Source organism: Meriones unguiculatus, chromosome 1 (assembly GCF_030254825.1).
Source record: "Meriones unguiculatus strain TT.TT164.6M chromosome 1, Bangor_MerUng_6.1, whole genome shotgun sequence".
Lineage (NCBI taxonomy): Eukaryota > Metazoa > Chordata > Mammalia > Rodentia > Muridae > Meriones > Meriones unguiculatus.
In genome coordinates this window covers 10,223,774-10,239,168 of record NC_083349.1, presented here as the reverse complement: position 1 = coordinate 10,239,168, position 15,395 = coordinate 10,223,774, and the positions used below count along the sequence as shown (strand labels likewise).

The window sequence follows — 15,395 nt, the reverse complement described above, 5'->3', positions numbered from 1 at the left end:
CCTGGTAGCATCTATCACCTCCTCCAGGAGGTCTCCGTGTATTTGGCCCTGACTAGAAAGGGATGGGCCCATCTTAGGGAACTCAGCACCTCGGAGCTAATCACCACACACAATAATCAATGGTGGTATGGGAGCAGGACACTCTACACTAGGAAAGCAAAAGACATCCCCCCTAGGAAATGCCCACATGGAGAAAGAGGCACAGAGCTATATATGTGTATATACAAATGTGGATTTTTGTTCATGTATATGTACACACATATGAGGGATGAGGTAAAGCCAAGCCCCTCTTCACCTCAGTGCTAAGCGACCACACAGTGACGATCGTGTTACTGGTCTGTCTGCTTGCACTGGGGCCTCAGAAGCCATAGGAGTCCGGGAGGCCACAGGAAGGTTCTCTGGAGAGTGTCAATAAGTGTTTATAAGGCTAATTACTATCTCTCTGGATCAAGAAAATCTCAGGGTGGGCTCCTTCCAGGAGATGGCCTGATATATAGAAGAGGTTAGCTGGGGATCAGGGCTGATGGGGGGACTGGGGACGGGAGGTGCTACCTATGCCCAGCAGGCTGGCTGGTCTTCATTCAGAAAACACAGTTTGAGGCTGCCTGATGATTGTGATGGTTGGCAGCAAGGGGTCCACTGGCCCATCCAGTCCCTCTCCTGGCGCAGCAAAGACTGCCCTCTGTCTAGCAGCCATGACCTGTCTATGGACCCAAACTGGGAGGGTAACGGTCCCTTCTTCTGCCCAGGGCCTGAAAGCACTAAATAAGGCAGTCAATGCCCGGCAGTTGAAGCACAGGAGATATGATATTTGGTTTTTTATGTGCGAGATGCAAAGCCTAGGACTGGATCTGTTTGATCACCTTTACAGAAGGGAATGCAATTGGCCAAGTCCCTGGGACAAGCAGCACACTGAGACTCGGCTGTGGCTGGCGTCCCACAGCCTACCCAGGCACAAGCTGATGTGGAGGAAGAAAGTGGAAGGATGGGACATAAAAGGAGCTGGGAAACCAGGTCTCCATCAGTGGCAGTCTCCTCCCCCAGGGTAGATCCCATACTCATAACCCTAAACCTTGGAAGAACCTCACTGCACCTCAAGCCTTTGCTTGTCCTCTGTCCAAGGAGGAGAGACTTGTGTGGGCAGACATGTGGGAACACTGGAGGTCCCTGCACCCCTGCAGGTCTGGGGAAGAATGGAGAAGCAGACCACAAGGGAGGCCTGATATGGGTCATGGGCAGAATCTGTTCATGTGGGAAGCCTCGGGTGGAGCCTGGTACCTGTGGGCAGGCTGAGGAGGTCCACCTTTCCAGGGTGCCCATCATGGCTTTGCTGCCTTCCATCCCACACTAGCACTTCATGTTCTGCTGGCTCCTAACATCCTTTTCTTGAACTGTATTTCTGGCAAAGCAGTGTTTTCACTTCTGTTCTGTCAGGGGGTTCCTGTTTGTTTGTTGTTGGTTTTTTTTCATGCGTGCGCTGCATCGAACAGTAAGATCTCCACATGAAGTCATCCTTCGATACTAGTAATAAAACCCTTAGATGCAGGGAACGGGTGTTTAAGAAAACCAGGTCTGAATGCTCTGGACAGGGTGGAAATGACCAGCCCAGCCAGAACCCACGCTTTCCTTTGGCATGCACTTCAGTTTCACAAATCAGTGGCTGCCCAGAAGATCTGGCAGAGAGGGTTTGGGGATGGGAAGGGGAGCGGGCCACTGAAGTGTTCAGCATGGCACAGCCACTGTCCCTGCTCAGAGCCCAAGCCCCTGCTGTCCACAGTCTCACTTGCCCTGCAAACTCCCACACCCACCTTAACATGCTTGCCTGCTTCCTTCCTTCTGCCCTTTTTCTCTCCCACTTCTTCCCTTCCACCTTGTTTCTGAGTCAAGGTCTCTCGTTTCAGCTCTGCATACTCCAGGCTGCCTATTTCCCAGGCTTCAGGCTGGTTTTCTTGTCTCTACCTCCTTCTCACCATAGGAATGCTAGGATTAGAGATGGCATGCCATCTCTTTATGTGAATTCCTGGGCATACGCCACCTTTTCGGGTGCATTTCCGGGTCGTCAGGCTTGTGAGGCAAGCATTTTTTTATCCGCTGAGCTGTCTTTCCATCCTCAGCCTATCCTTATGTACATATTTTACTCATTAGTCCACGTGCTCAGGGCCTTCAAGGGAGCAGAGGAACAGGACCTGCATCTGAGGGCTATGGATGGCTCCAAGTGAAATGGGAGGAAGTTGGTTCAAGGGGGCTGGGGGAGTAGAGTAGATGGGACAGTTGTGGGTGAGAGAATACACTGAAGTAGATTAGGTAAGTCTGCCTACCTTGAGTCCTGGCCAGAACCTGTGCTACAGCCATGGATGGACAGGAGTCCACCCCGGGAGGCCTTAGCTATGATAGGAACAGCAAATGATGGATAAATTTCAAAGGGCTCTGTGGTGGGTAAGAAGATGTTCACTCCCTGAACTCTGGGTAGGGGCTAGATAGAGGCAAAAGTCACTAACAGAAGCATAGCATGGCTGGACTTAGGCCCTCAGACCTCTGGGGGAGACAGAGGAGGGCAGTGGGGCCAGGCCAAGCAGCTCGTCAGAGTAGGGGAAGAACCCAAGCACAGAGAAGCCAGACAGGGAGAGAGACTAGTACGTGCTAAAGGCCAGCAGGAGGAATGAGAAGCCCCTCTCAGGCCAAGATGGTACCCTCCCCCAACTCCATTCCCTGCCCAGAGCCATCATGTGACCCTCACCCTCCAGTTACTTTGTGCTAGTTCTATTTAGCCATCCGAGATACCCAGTGGAATGTGACCGCTCCCCTCCCAAAGCCTGGCATTCCTGTGTTGGTATGAGTCTCTCTGTGAACTTGACCTGATGCTCCCCAAACCTAGCACATTATGAACAGGACAGGACGCTTGGCAGAGATAAAGCTAGGCCGTGTAGGAAGGATGAGGAATCAAGCAGCCTGGGTCTCTCTGGGGTGCAAGCCCAGGCAATGGATGAACCCGGTGCTTACCTGGGGACCTGATGCTGGCTTGTTCTGCCCAGCAAGCTTACTCCCCTGATGCTCTCGCGTGTCTGCCAGGGCTGCGGGCTGAGAGCCATGTGTCAACAGGACTTCCTGCTCTGTGTGGCAGCAGATACTTTGGCAGGCTGGTCTCACACAAGTGCAAACAAACGACGCACACTGTTGAGCAGAAGATGGGACACACACCATGGAGACACCAGCGCTGGGTCTCGGACCCCCTGAACGCGGTTGCTACTGCGCAGGGCCTGAGATTGGCATGGCCGCCAGTGACAGCTGCAGGGTGGTATGGTAGTTCCACAAGGCCTGTGTCCCCTGAGGCTGTGAGGGTGGCTCTGTGTTCCCCAGGTGTGACACACAAGCCAGAAACCTGTCAGAATCGCAGGTCAGGGAAGCCACTGTTTGAGGATGAGAGTGTCCCCGGTCGGGAATGGCTTGGGGACATGCCAGTCTCACTTTCCAAATCCACATAAAGGGTTGTGGGAGCTGCAAATGTGGCTCAGTGACAGGGTATAGGCCTTGCTTGCTCCAAGCCCACACAAACTGGGGGTGGCTGCACACTCCTATCAGTTCAGAAGTTGGAAAGTGGAGGCAGGAGGATCAGAATTTCAAGGCCAGCCTGGGCTACATGAGACCCTGTCTCCAAAAAAGTAAAAATTAAAAATAAAAATAAAAAGGAGAGAAGGGTTGTCTCAGTGATCTGGATTCCAGCCCTCTACTTCAGCCTGGTGACAAGGCAGAGGCCATGATCCGTGCTCACTCTGTCGAGTGACGTGGCCCTCCCTTTCTGGGAAGCAATAAGGAAAAGGGTGCGAGGAACTGAACAGCACATCTCTCTCCAGTGGCCTGGCAAGTCTGCTTCAGGGAATTCATTTCTGACAAATAACCAAAGCATACGAAAGGGTTTGCCGTACAGCCCAAGTGAAAGATGTCAGTTCCCTGGTTAGGACAAATGTACCAGGGCATGTGAGGTGTGAGCAGGAGATCAGGAAGAGGTGGGATGGAATTGATGGCTACTTTGGGAATCTTCTATAAATCCAAAATTACTGTTGGGCATAGTGGTGTACACCTTTAATCCCAGCACTCGAGAGGCAGAGGCAGGTGGATCCCTGTGTTCAAGACACGCCTGGTCTACATAGTGAGTTCTAGGACGGCCAAGGCTACATAGTGAGAAACTGTCTAAAACAACAACAACAACAATAATAACGATGTTGCACAGCCAAGAGTAACAGAGCACAGGAGAACTCAGGAGCTGGTTGCAGGAGGCTCCCACAGCACTGCTACCCAGTGACTGCTGCTGAGGAGGGAACGGTTCCTAAGTAAACCACAAGAATATGACAAGGCTGCTCTGTGAGCTGGGTGCCACTGATCTGTTAACATGTCCAATAGCTCGATGAAATGAACATGCCTCCAGAAGGGCCACTTGGCCCAGGGTACCAACGGTTCACGTCCGCCATATTGCTTTCAGCTGGCTCATGAGTGGAAGTGGAAAAATGTAATTTTCCTTATGTGTTCTTGTGTGTGTGTGTGTGAGAGAGAGAGAGAGAGAGAATGTACTACAGGGTGATGCTTAGTAAATTGCTCCTCCATCTGGTCTTTTGAGACAGAACCTCTCACTGAACCTGCAGTTCACCAACTGGCAAGACTTGCTGCAAGTCCCAGGGACCCTCTCACCTCTTCCTCCCCAGAGCTGCGGTCATAGGTGTGTGCTGCTGCGTTCAGCTTTTGACAAGGGGACGGGGACCCAAACTCAGGTTCTCATGCTCACACAGCAAGAACTGTGCTGGCTAAGTCACCTCCCCAGCCCTTTTTCCGCATATATTCATATTTACTCTAAAAACGGCTGCCAAATGGTCATAGTCACAGCCCAACAGTCGGAAGAACATTCCAGAACACCATTCCCAACAGGTCCAGAAGTCTGTATCAGTAAAATACTGAAAGAATGAAAAACTGCACAGTGATTCGTGTGTATGATCCTGGTCTCCACACCACAGGGTGAAGTCAAAGATGTCGGACCTCTGGCTGTAACTCGGATGACAGAGTGCCTACCTAGCATGCAGTAAGCCCTGGGTGCCATCCATAGCACTACATAAACTGTCATCCCAGCACTGAGGAGGTAGAGGCAGGAGGATCAAGGTTTTGAGACCGTCTACCGATAAGACGTAAGTTTGAGTCCAGCCCAGGCTAAAGGAGACCTATCTCAAAAAGCAAAGTAAAACCAAACCGAACCAAAGAACCACATTCCAAAGTACCCATAACACAGTGCTCCCTGTGGGAGAAATATAGGAAAGAACCCCAGGGAGAAGCAGGGGTCTTGAAGAAGCTGGACACGTCTGGACACATTTCTTTATATGGGGCTGGTTACAGAGATGTGTTTTGCTCTGTCAAGACACCAAATAGGGCCAGGTGTGGCGGCTTACATCTGCATACAGTGCTGGGGAAACTGAGGCTGGAGAATAGAAAGTTAGAAGCCAGGCAGAGCCACACAGTAAGATCCTATCTGGAAGGAAGGCAGAAGGCAGACAATACCCTTATGACACTTGTGATAATTTCAAGAAGAAATGCAGCCACTTAGCGTGTGCGTCAGAGCCAGTCATAGCTGACAGCTGCTTGTACGTGGGTGTGGGCATGTGAGCATTGTGTGAGTGTTTGCACTTACATAAGTGCATACCTAAATGTCTGCTTGTGTACTATGTGGGTTCATATGTACCTGTGCAGACACATGATTATGTGCGTGTATGGTGAATAACAATGCAGTTTAGCAGAAGTGATCATAAGTGACAGCCAGCAATGACAGGAGGTCGACTGTCCCTTGTCAATTTAGTCCTGTCCATTGTCAAACCCAAGTGTTGTTTTGTGGTCAGCTGGGGCTATCAGGGATCTACAATAGACCACAAAGGCCATTTTCACTGACACTCGTTATTTACAAGCATTGTTCTGTGCTGGGTATTAGGCCAAGAGCTAGGTTTGTATTTTCTGTTCTCTTCCTTGTGCCCATCTATAAGTGGGGGAGCCTCAAGCCAGGAGGGGACAGCTGAAGGCTGAGCTGGGATTGGACAGCCAGAGTCTTTTGGATAGTCTGAGAGCCACAAGCACTCCTTGGATTGAGTTGGCTCTTATTTAGCAATCCTTATCTTGGTTAGACCCAAGCCTGTGGCTACAGAGAAAACGAGGAAGAACTAGGTCCCCACGATCTTCAAGTCCTCTTTGGGGACAATCAATACAAATACAATCAGCAACAACAGAGGATGGGATGAGAGGCTGGGGTAGACAGACAATGGAGCTACAGGGAGGGGTCCACGCCTTCTGGCATCCTTAAAGCAAGGCACAAGCCCCAGCCCTGAGCTTCCAGGGTCCCAGAGAAACACCCCCAACCTCACCTGAGCTGCTCTTGGCAGGAGCCTGGGACACAAGGACAACGGAGAGCTCTGCCTGGGGCTGGGGGTTCCAGCACCTGGCCAGCACCACCTGAAGGAGTGCCAAGTGGATGCAGGCTCTGGCTGCCTACTGGGGTACACATCTCTAGGCCTGTGCCTATAGCAAAGAAATGCAGCCCTGACCTGGGGAGCAGGACCCTGCTCCTGACCACTGTGGGGAAATACACTGGAGAGGGTCCGTAAGTATGGTTGAGATGAACTCTGAACGGACCTCTTGACGGCTGCTCACCACACTCTGTCTCCTCACCTGACTGAGGAACTAACTGCCCTCCTTGTACAAGCAAGTTCTGCAGGGCTCCTATCAATCCTGCACAGAAGACTCCCCTACGTAAGCTTGTGTTCCTGTAGACTGGGGCCCTGCTTTGACACACTAGCCAATTTTCCTGGTATAAACATTTCCATGGTGGATGTTCCAAGCTGTGAATGAACCATGATTATGAGGACTCTTGGTACAGTACCACCAAGCTGCTCCTGACACCCTCGACCCTACAACAGTCACACACCACTTGGGTCACCAGGGAGGGCAAGCAGAAGCAGGAATGACCTCCCTCGTTTCCCAGCTTTGGAGCCTTGGGGGACAAGAAGGTGTCTTGTGTCCCAGGGAGGTACGGGTAACCCCTGCTGAGTGTAACTTCCTTTGGGGACCCAGCTATTCTAACCAGACTGTTGGCACAGAGACGGTGCCAAGAACTAGAGAGTATTCAATACCATAGTCATCTCGAGGATCTGTCCCCTTAGGGTAAGAGGAGAAGGTGAGTCTGGGAGGCCAGGCGAGACGGGGAATCTCTGTGCTCAGCCACACCTGTCCCTGGGCCTCTCTTGCTGAGATACCAGAGGGTGGCATGGTAACTGCCCACAACAAACACTGCACAGCTGCCAACGCTAGAGCTCCAGGCCACCCAGGGACAGGATGGGCCTCTCAAGCCTGGTAACGGAGGCCCTCTAAGGACAGCAGGGGTCGCCCTTGGCTTTGTTGCCTTGGTTTTCTTGGCTTCTGAAGGCTGAAAGGTTCTCTCCCTTCACTGTTGTAACCAGATCATGTCTGCTGGAGCTGGGGTTAGCAGCCATGGTCCTGGCTCTGTTTGCCACCCTCCTTTGCTGCCTCCTGACCTTCAGCAAGGTCTTGGCACACCGGGACAATGAGAGGGATGCTTCACCCTGGGTGTTCCCAACAAGCTGTAACCCTGTTCCCCTCCCTTCTTTCCTTCCTGTTACTGTTAGCGTTGCTAAGCAGCCTCCTCAGTACTGAGAATACAGGCACCCACCACCAAACCTGGTAACACTGAATCCTAAGTCCCCAAAGGACACAAGAGCAGAGTGACATTCTGGATGCCTGGATACTGGTTTTAAAATAGTCCTCTGAACTAAACCATAACCCCAAATAAAGTCTGCAGTAGAGACACACCGGTGGTTGTGTTTTGGGAGATTACGGCTTGTACACAGAGACCCAAGGTGCCTGTATTCTTTTTTAAACATTTTTTAAAAAGAAAAAGAGGAACAAGGGGAGGGTGTGCATAGCAGGGGCTAGAGGAAGGAAAGGGGAGAGATAAAATGATGCAATTGTATCTTAATTAAAAAAAAAAAATACCCAAAATGTTATTTTTATTTCCTGGGCAGTACATACACCACACTACCCATGCGAAGGGTGTGTGTGTGGAGGTCAGGGGACAGCTTTTGAAAAGCGGTTCTCTCCTTCCACCGTGTAGGTCCCAGGGATGTAACTCAGGTTGTCAGGCTTGGTAGCAAGCGCCTTCTGGATAAGCCACCACTGGCTCAAGGGTCTTCATTCTTTACAGACTCCCACTGAAAGATGACAAGGGAGGATAGCTCTCACTTCTGCAGGCAGATAAAGAACAAGCAGGCAGACAAGCAAACCCTCCAGTGTAACCAAAAGGTATCTCAGAGATGGAAATCCCCCGCCTACACTGTTTCCCAGCATGCCGTGGAAAGTGAGGGCTGTGTGGAGGAAGTCCCTTCACAGCCTCAGGTGGGCCTCAGTTGTTGATACTTCTGGAGAGCGGGAGAGAGCACTACAGACTCCTGGAGTAGGGCACAAACCATATTATAGCAGGCTGGCTGCACTGCTGTTGGGCCAGCACGGTCCTCTGTGACCGCCCCAGCTTTACACACTGCTCTCTGGTCTGGTGCCTGATGGGAGTACAGGCTGGAACAGGGTGTGTCGGGGGAAGTCAGCGCCGGGCTAAGCACCGCAGCAGTCACGAGTTCTCCCACAGCCTGGCAGGTCAGCCCTTCCAGCCCACAGCAGCTGCCAAATGGCTTTCCAGGCCCCCTTGCACCTGACCAATTCTCTGAGAATGGCCAGGTGGCTTCCTTTTTCAATAGCTAACCTTTTCCTTAATAAACAATAATATAACTATATCAAACTTTGGAATTTAGAAAAAAAAACCACAAAAAACAAAACAAAACAAAACAAAACAAAAAAAAAAAAAAAACTCTGCATGATATTTCCCAGTGCTGGGCATACCTCCCAGCCTAGAATCACTCCATACTTACCTCCTCCCACTGGGGAAGCAGGGCTGTGTCCAGCATTCACTCCTAACAGATACTCCATAAATGTCTGTAAAAAGGATGCCGACGTCCATGTCCAAACAGACAGGTGACCGCAAGCCTCTACCTCTGCTACTCTGAGACTCCCTCCCCAAGCTGCGTGTGTTCACTGCCTATCGTCAGCATTGACCCTCCATACACTGTCAATGAACTTCCCAAGATACGCGCAGACTGACATGGAGTTGTAAGAAATAAAAAGTTACTCAGTTTCCCCTAATAGTAGCATCTTGCAAAAACTTCACAGCACTGCCAAAGCCCAAAGGCTGACCTCACCGCCGTGGAAATACTGCCAGCACCACCAGGGTCTTTAGGTGGTTGTTATTTATGTAGTTAGTTTTTTGAGTCACTTTTCTTTTTTCATTTGTTCCTTTCTTGCATTTGAAGTTCTCGTTGATGACATCTTGGCCTGAGAGTCTCTGCCACCTCTTTAACCGCTACGCAGACACAACCAACCACTTTACAAGATTTCCACTCTTGATCCGTCTCTCAGAGGCCCATTCCCCTGGTTTCCTCTTGTCAGTCTTAACTAGGTTGACCGGGCACTCAGCACAAGGGGTCTCTGCCAACGTGTACACATGGGTTCATCATGACTGGATGCAGGCATGCAAAGATGGGCTTCACGTTGGCCTAAGGGGTTGGCAGCTCCTCAAACTCATGTGCTAGGTTCTTATGGATGAGACTGACACATGGAACCAAAATCCAAAATCCAAAGCTGCCATTACACATCCCAAAGAGGTGCCCTTGAGGACAGTGCGGGGGACAGTGAGCACCAGCACTCTTCAGAATCAGTCTCCCAGGCTCACGGCCTAGTCCAGAGCTGCTGAGAGCCTCCTTCAGGGTCCATCCATGTTTCCGTGTGAAAGAGTTCCAGCCTAGTGCACTTCCACTGGACCTCCTCCACGCGCCCCTCACTGTTGCCTTGGTGGGTGGCCTTTCTATCAACACAGCCTGGGCTATGACCTGGCTGGAAGGGTGTGGGCCCTAGAGGAGCTAGCCAGGTCCCTGGCTGGAAGCCTGGGACCCACAGCTAAGGGAGGAGAGGACAATACAGCTGGAGTCAACCAGTATGCATCCTAGCAGGTGCACCTGGATCCCACCCAGCCTCCTTCAGCACTAGGTCAGTTTTTCCCAAAGGCCAGAGGGCCACAGAGACCCAATACTTCCAAAGTCCAGGGAGAGCTGCTGAGCACTCCGGAGTCCAGATTCTGCCTCAGATGGCTCCACCCTGCTTTAGTGCTATCCACAGCTCACATGTTTAAGTCTTGCTCTTCTCTTGCAGGCCATAGAGTGGACACCTTGATCTCTGAAACCATGGCTAACTGCCTTTCAGTGGTGAGGCCCAGTGAGACCCTTGTGCTCAGAATCATCTGAGGAGAGCTCAGCAAGGGTCAGATAGGAGGAAGGGTCAGGCCTGGCCATCGGGCTCCACAGGCCCAGGAAAATGGCCAAGTTTTTATTTATAATTCCTTTTGTTTCCTGTGTTAAGCGCCTGCAAGTCCAAACAAGAAGGTCAAGAAAGAACTGAGGGACTTGAAGTTCTTGCCAAACATCCTCTCAAAGAGAGCCAGGCGGGGAGCTCTTTGTCAGAGGACATTGCTGTCTGTCACTGTGAAGTCCCAACTCTGGCTCATCCGTCATCTTTCCTTAGGAAGACCTCTGATACCCTCATGCTTACCATCTGGGCCTAGGAGGGAACATGAAAACACTAAAGGCTTGCCCAGTGATGGAAGTGAGGATCAGGCCCATTCTGTGAGATACTAGGCAGGCTGTGGGGGTACAGCAACATGGCAAATGTCACCTGCCTAATGGTTCTGCCTCCGTGACTTCTATCCAGTCACTTGCTGTAAGTCTTCCAGAAGGTTCTGCTTCTGAACTGGACATATTAAGCCCGTGCCTTCATAGGAGACCGTGTGGCTTTCTGCAGAGAAGAAGGTAGGACTCTGGTGATCACACTGGCCACATTCTCCCAGGCATTTGCTGGAGTGTCTGACAGAAAACGGCTAAGTGGGGAATTGAACCCTGGTCTGTGCTGAGCCCAGACAGCCTCACCATTTTGAGTAATGACTAACATGTAGTTTCTTGGCCACGAGCCTTATGTGCACCAGCCAACAGTCTCACATGCCTCAAATTAATTTGCATCCTCAGTCATAGTATCTGATTGGCTGAGAGAACAAAAAGAGGCATCTTCTTCAGGGAATAAATAAGCCACAGAGTCTGTGTTCCATCTTTGATGAAATGCAGAGTTCTCATTAAGAGAAAACCTTCATCTAAAAAACACAAGAAAGGCTGAGAAAGGAAATGAATATGCAATTTATAGAGGGGAAAAGGTCTTCTCATCAGCCATCAAAGATGCCTCCATCTCCCCTATCAGTGAGGGCCTGTTTAAAATAATGACACTGTGCCTTGGCATTATTTGTTGTCATGTGTGCGCAGACATGAGCTGTCCATCATACAGAATAACAGCAATGGGAGGGAGAATTCTGCAGAAATACCCAAATCTTGGAATTCTGCATATCCTCTGGCTCAGCAACTTCCCATGTAAGATTTTACCCTTTAAATAAAACACAAGAAGCCTGATGCCCACTTCCATCACTGGGTAAGCCTTCAGGATTTTCATTTTCCCACCCAAACAAGAATGACCACAATGACCCTATCTACAATCAGTAAGGGTTAGTGTCAGGCATGGTGGCTCCCGCCCATCATCTTAGTGCTTGAAGGCTGAGGCAGAAGAATCGCTATGAGTTCAAGATCAGTATGGACTACAGAACGGGTTTCAGGGCAGCCTGAGCTACAGAGTGAGACCAAACAAGCAAACAAGAGAGTCGGGAACAACTGTCTTATCAGACAGTAATAATAACAGGCTGGAGTTGGATATAGCCTCCGATGTGGTATGTACGAGAAGGCGCCACAGGGACAGGCTCAATGATGTAGAGTGATTGCCTTCACCCATCACTGGAAGGAGCACCCCCACCAAATGCACGTGTTCTTAGCATTTTCAAACAGAGCACAGAGCTCACCCTATGTCCCTGCATGCATGCAGGACAGGGCTTGCCATGTGCCCCTGCATGCATGAAGGTTTGGCGTGGACAGAGATCCCATGAGCTGGTGGGCTGGTCAATACATTGTTCTTTGAGCTTTCCTAAATTCTCAACAGCAAATACAAGTACAAGTTTGAGAGTCAGATTGCCCAAGTTTAACAAACAAACCCTTAGAGGCCTCTGGGTGGCTCCAGGGACAAAATGAGTTGCTGCCTGCAAGTACTGAACAAATGCTGGGTACTGGGTGCAAGCCAGCCATTGTTCAGACAGTTTCCAGTGTGTCACAGGGGTGCAACTACAGCCAAGGATTTTACTCATCCCTAAACAGGATAAGTGAAGTGCCCACATTCGGGATATAGCGTACAGACCCAGAGAACCAACACGTGGAAATGGCTCAGGCAGAGCTGGGTCCAGAACTCCAGAGCTCTCCTATGTCAGTAGCTTTCTTACCTATAATGAAAATTGCAAATTCAGCTGATAGGACTACTTTCATTGCTTTTGCAGAGGACCCATGCTTAGTTCTCAGCACTCATAGAGGGGCTCTCAACTGCATTTAACTCCAGTTTTGGGGATTGGACATCCTACTCTAGCCTCTGCAGGTTTCTGTACATGATATATATAAATTCACACATACATTTTAAAAATCTTTAAATAAAAGAAAAACTGCTAATTATTACCGTGATTTTTTTGTTTTGTTCTGTTTGTTTGTTTTCAAGACAGGGTTTCTCTCTGTCTGGCTGACCTGGAACTCACTTTGTAGACAAGGCTAGCCTTGAACTCAGAGATCTGGCTGCCTCTGCTTCCCAAGTGCTGGGATTAAAGGCGTGTGCCACCATCACTACTGCCCGGCTACAGTGTGCATTTATTTGTTTGTTTGTTTTTGGGTTTTGTTGTTATTTTTAATAAGAAAGCTGATGGGTATGACAGAGGTTCTCTTGCCTTAAAGAAAGCAGAAAGGGCCATCAAATATGTCCATGGATAATATTTGGGTCCTGCACACCAGACAGTACAGGAACCCACTGAGGCTAGCCCTGCAGCAGCCCTGTGCAGGGAAAGGGGGCTCCTGCCAAGCTTACCTCTGTTGGTAACCTCAGCATTCCCACGTGCCAGACATGGTGACTAGATGGAGATGGGTGTGGGCAGGGAACACAGCAGGGCTTGGTAAGGAGGCCTCTCTGTAGTGTCCTCCCTCCCTTGGCAGGTTTTCTATGGAACAGCTATGCTGGGTATGTGCACAGACCACCAAAGGGTTCCTGTGTAGGGTTTCCAGACTGTGGTCCTTCCCCCCCGGCTGGCCATCTCCTCCCATCTTGTCTGGACCCTGTAGCCTTGCCCTGACTCTTGTCCCCTGCCATCCCCACTCTTGCTCAGCCTCACAGCTCAGGAGGAGAATAGAATGGGGCTCTCTGGAAAGGCAGGGGTTATAGTGAGGCATGAAAGTCGGAGTTCAAATCCCAGCCCAGTCACACTTCCTGAACAAACTCAGAACCATAACTCAGCCTGTCTGTGCTTGTTTCCTCACCTGTAAAATACCGTTGGCAATGCCAGCTGCACTGCTGTCATTGGGCATCAGTGCATGGTATCTGTATGGATACTCAAAAAACGACAGCCATCATGAGGATTTGCCGTTTTCTTCAATGTGAGAGTGCCCCTCACATATACACAAGCTCCCCTTTGTACCCTGTCCTATCCCTCCACTGAAGGAATCTGTTTCTAGCTGGAAATTTCTGGCAGAGTTGCAAAGTTCTGAAAATACTCGGCAGCCCAGAAATGAAATGAAAAAGTATAGAAATGATGACAGGAGAGGACCCACAACGTGACCGCAGACCCAGAGACACCAGCAAGACACAAGCACTGGCCCCAGATGCCCCTGCCCCGCTTGACCCTGGCCTCCTGGTCAATGTAGACAGCAAGAGTACTAGGTCCAGCACGTGGGTGCTTACTGTGTACAAGGCTCTCCACTGAGAGGCTTTATTTTGGGTTTTCGTTGTTATTGTTTTGGTTTTGCTTTTTTGAGACAGGGTTTCTCTGTGTAGGAAGCCACTCTGTAAGCCAGGTGGACTCCAAACTCACAGAGATCTCCCTGCCTCGACCTTGGGTTGCTAGGATTAAAGGTGTGTGGCACCGCGCCCAGTTGTGCCCACCGGGTTTATCTTCATATCCCCATTACGTACTGAGTTAAAAAGAGGTCAAACAACACCCCAGCCAGGTGCCCAAGCCAACAGCCCCTTCCCAAATCCTTCTGCACACAGGCCTGATGGAGCCTCTCCTCCATACCAGACTTGCTCACACAGGGCCACGAGATGCTGCCAGGAGTGCCAAAGGGCCCAGGGGACACGTTTGGAGGACAGTGGGAACTCCCATTCCTCCTTAATCAGGGATGAAGGATCCTCAACAGGATAGCTTCGGTGATTCTTTTAAAGTAGGGGCCTGGAAAGCAGGGGCTTTTCGGCTCTCCCAGGCAGGGTGGGGCTGACAGAGGACCTCGGCCTGGCTCCTCACCCTTCTGTTTGCTGTCTGGGCTTCCTGAAGGCCTTCCACTCGGGGCAGGAACCACATGCTGTGGACAGACAGGGGACTGAGGGAAAACCTCAGGTCATCCTTCTGAGCCTGGGGAAGCTCCGTATTTCCCAGAGGAGGACTCTGTCTTGGGTTTGAGAGTTTAGTACATCTGTTTCCCCCTTTCTCCAAAATGCCCTTTGTTGAGGGAATCAACTGGCCAGAAAATAAGGCACGTGAGTCTGCTTCCTCCAGCCGCCATGATCCTGGCAGGGACCTGCTTCAGAGCCCTGGGGGTGGTAACAGCAGGTGCTGACCCCTCCTCACAGAGGAACCCAAAAGGCCCCAGTGTGCAGAATAAAGACTGCTGAGCGGCGCTCATTATCAGCTCGGAAGGCCAGCTTAGAGGATATCCAGTAATTGCAAGGGTTTTGTAAATGTTAATTACGGTTGCCTTAATTAGCTCCAAACCCATTGATCTATGGATTATATTAGGTTTATAAGTGTAATTACCTTAACAGGCATATGGATTACAATTATGCTCCACTAAAACCCCAAATGTATAGCATATAAATTAGCCAAGGCACCATTCTGAGTCCTCAGGGTCACACTGCTGAAATGCTGGCTCTTTAGGGCTTTATCCTGAAGGCTGCTCCCCGCTATTCAGACTGAGGGGCTTTGAAGTTGGGAGGGAGGAAGAAGGAAGGACAGACCACATGTCTCTGGAAGCCCAAGCCGGCAGGTCACCATGAGCCCTGGATTCTTACCTCTTCCCAGGAAGCCCGTGAGTGTGTGTGTAAGTGCACACTTGACAACTTCAGGTGTTACTGTCAGTGTGCCCCAC

At 50.4% G+C, this 15,395-nt stretch overlaps 1 protein-coding gene across 4 annotated transcripts in view; it reads right to left on the bottom strand.

The window, feature by feature from the left end:
- Window positions 1-15,395, bottom strand: part of Lhpp (phospholysine phosphohistidine inorganic pyrophosphate phosphatase) — a 101,603-nt gene that overhangs the window by 20,506 nt on the left and 65,702 nt on the right. The window contains exon 7 of one of the 4 annotated variants that reach the window (XR_009591207.1): window positions 3,001-3,171. The exons of the other annotated variants lie outside the window; for them this stretch is intronic. The gene's annotated coding sequence lies outside the window, so the exon portion shown is untranslated. The remainder of the gene's footprint in view (window positions 1-3,000; window positions 3,172-15,395) is intronic. 4 annotated transcript variants of the gene reach the window in all.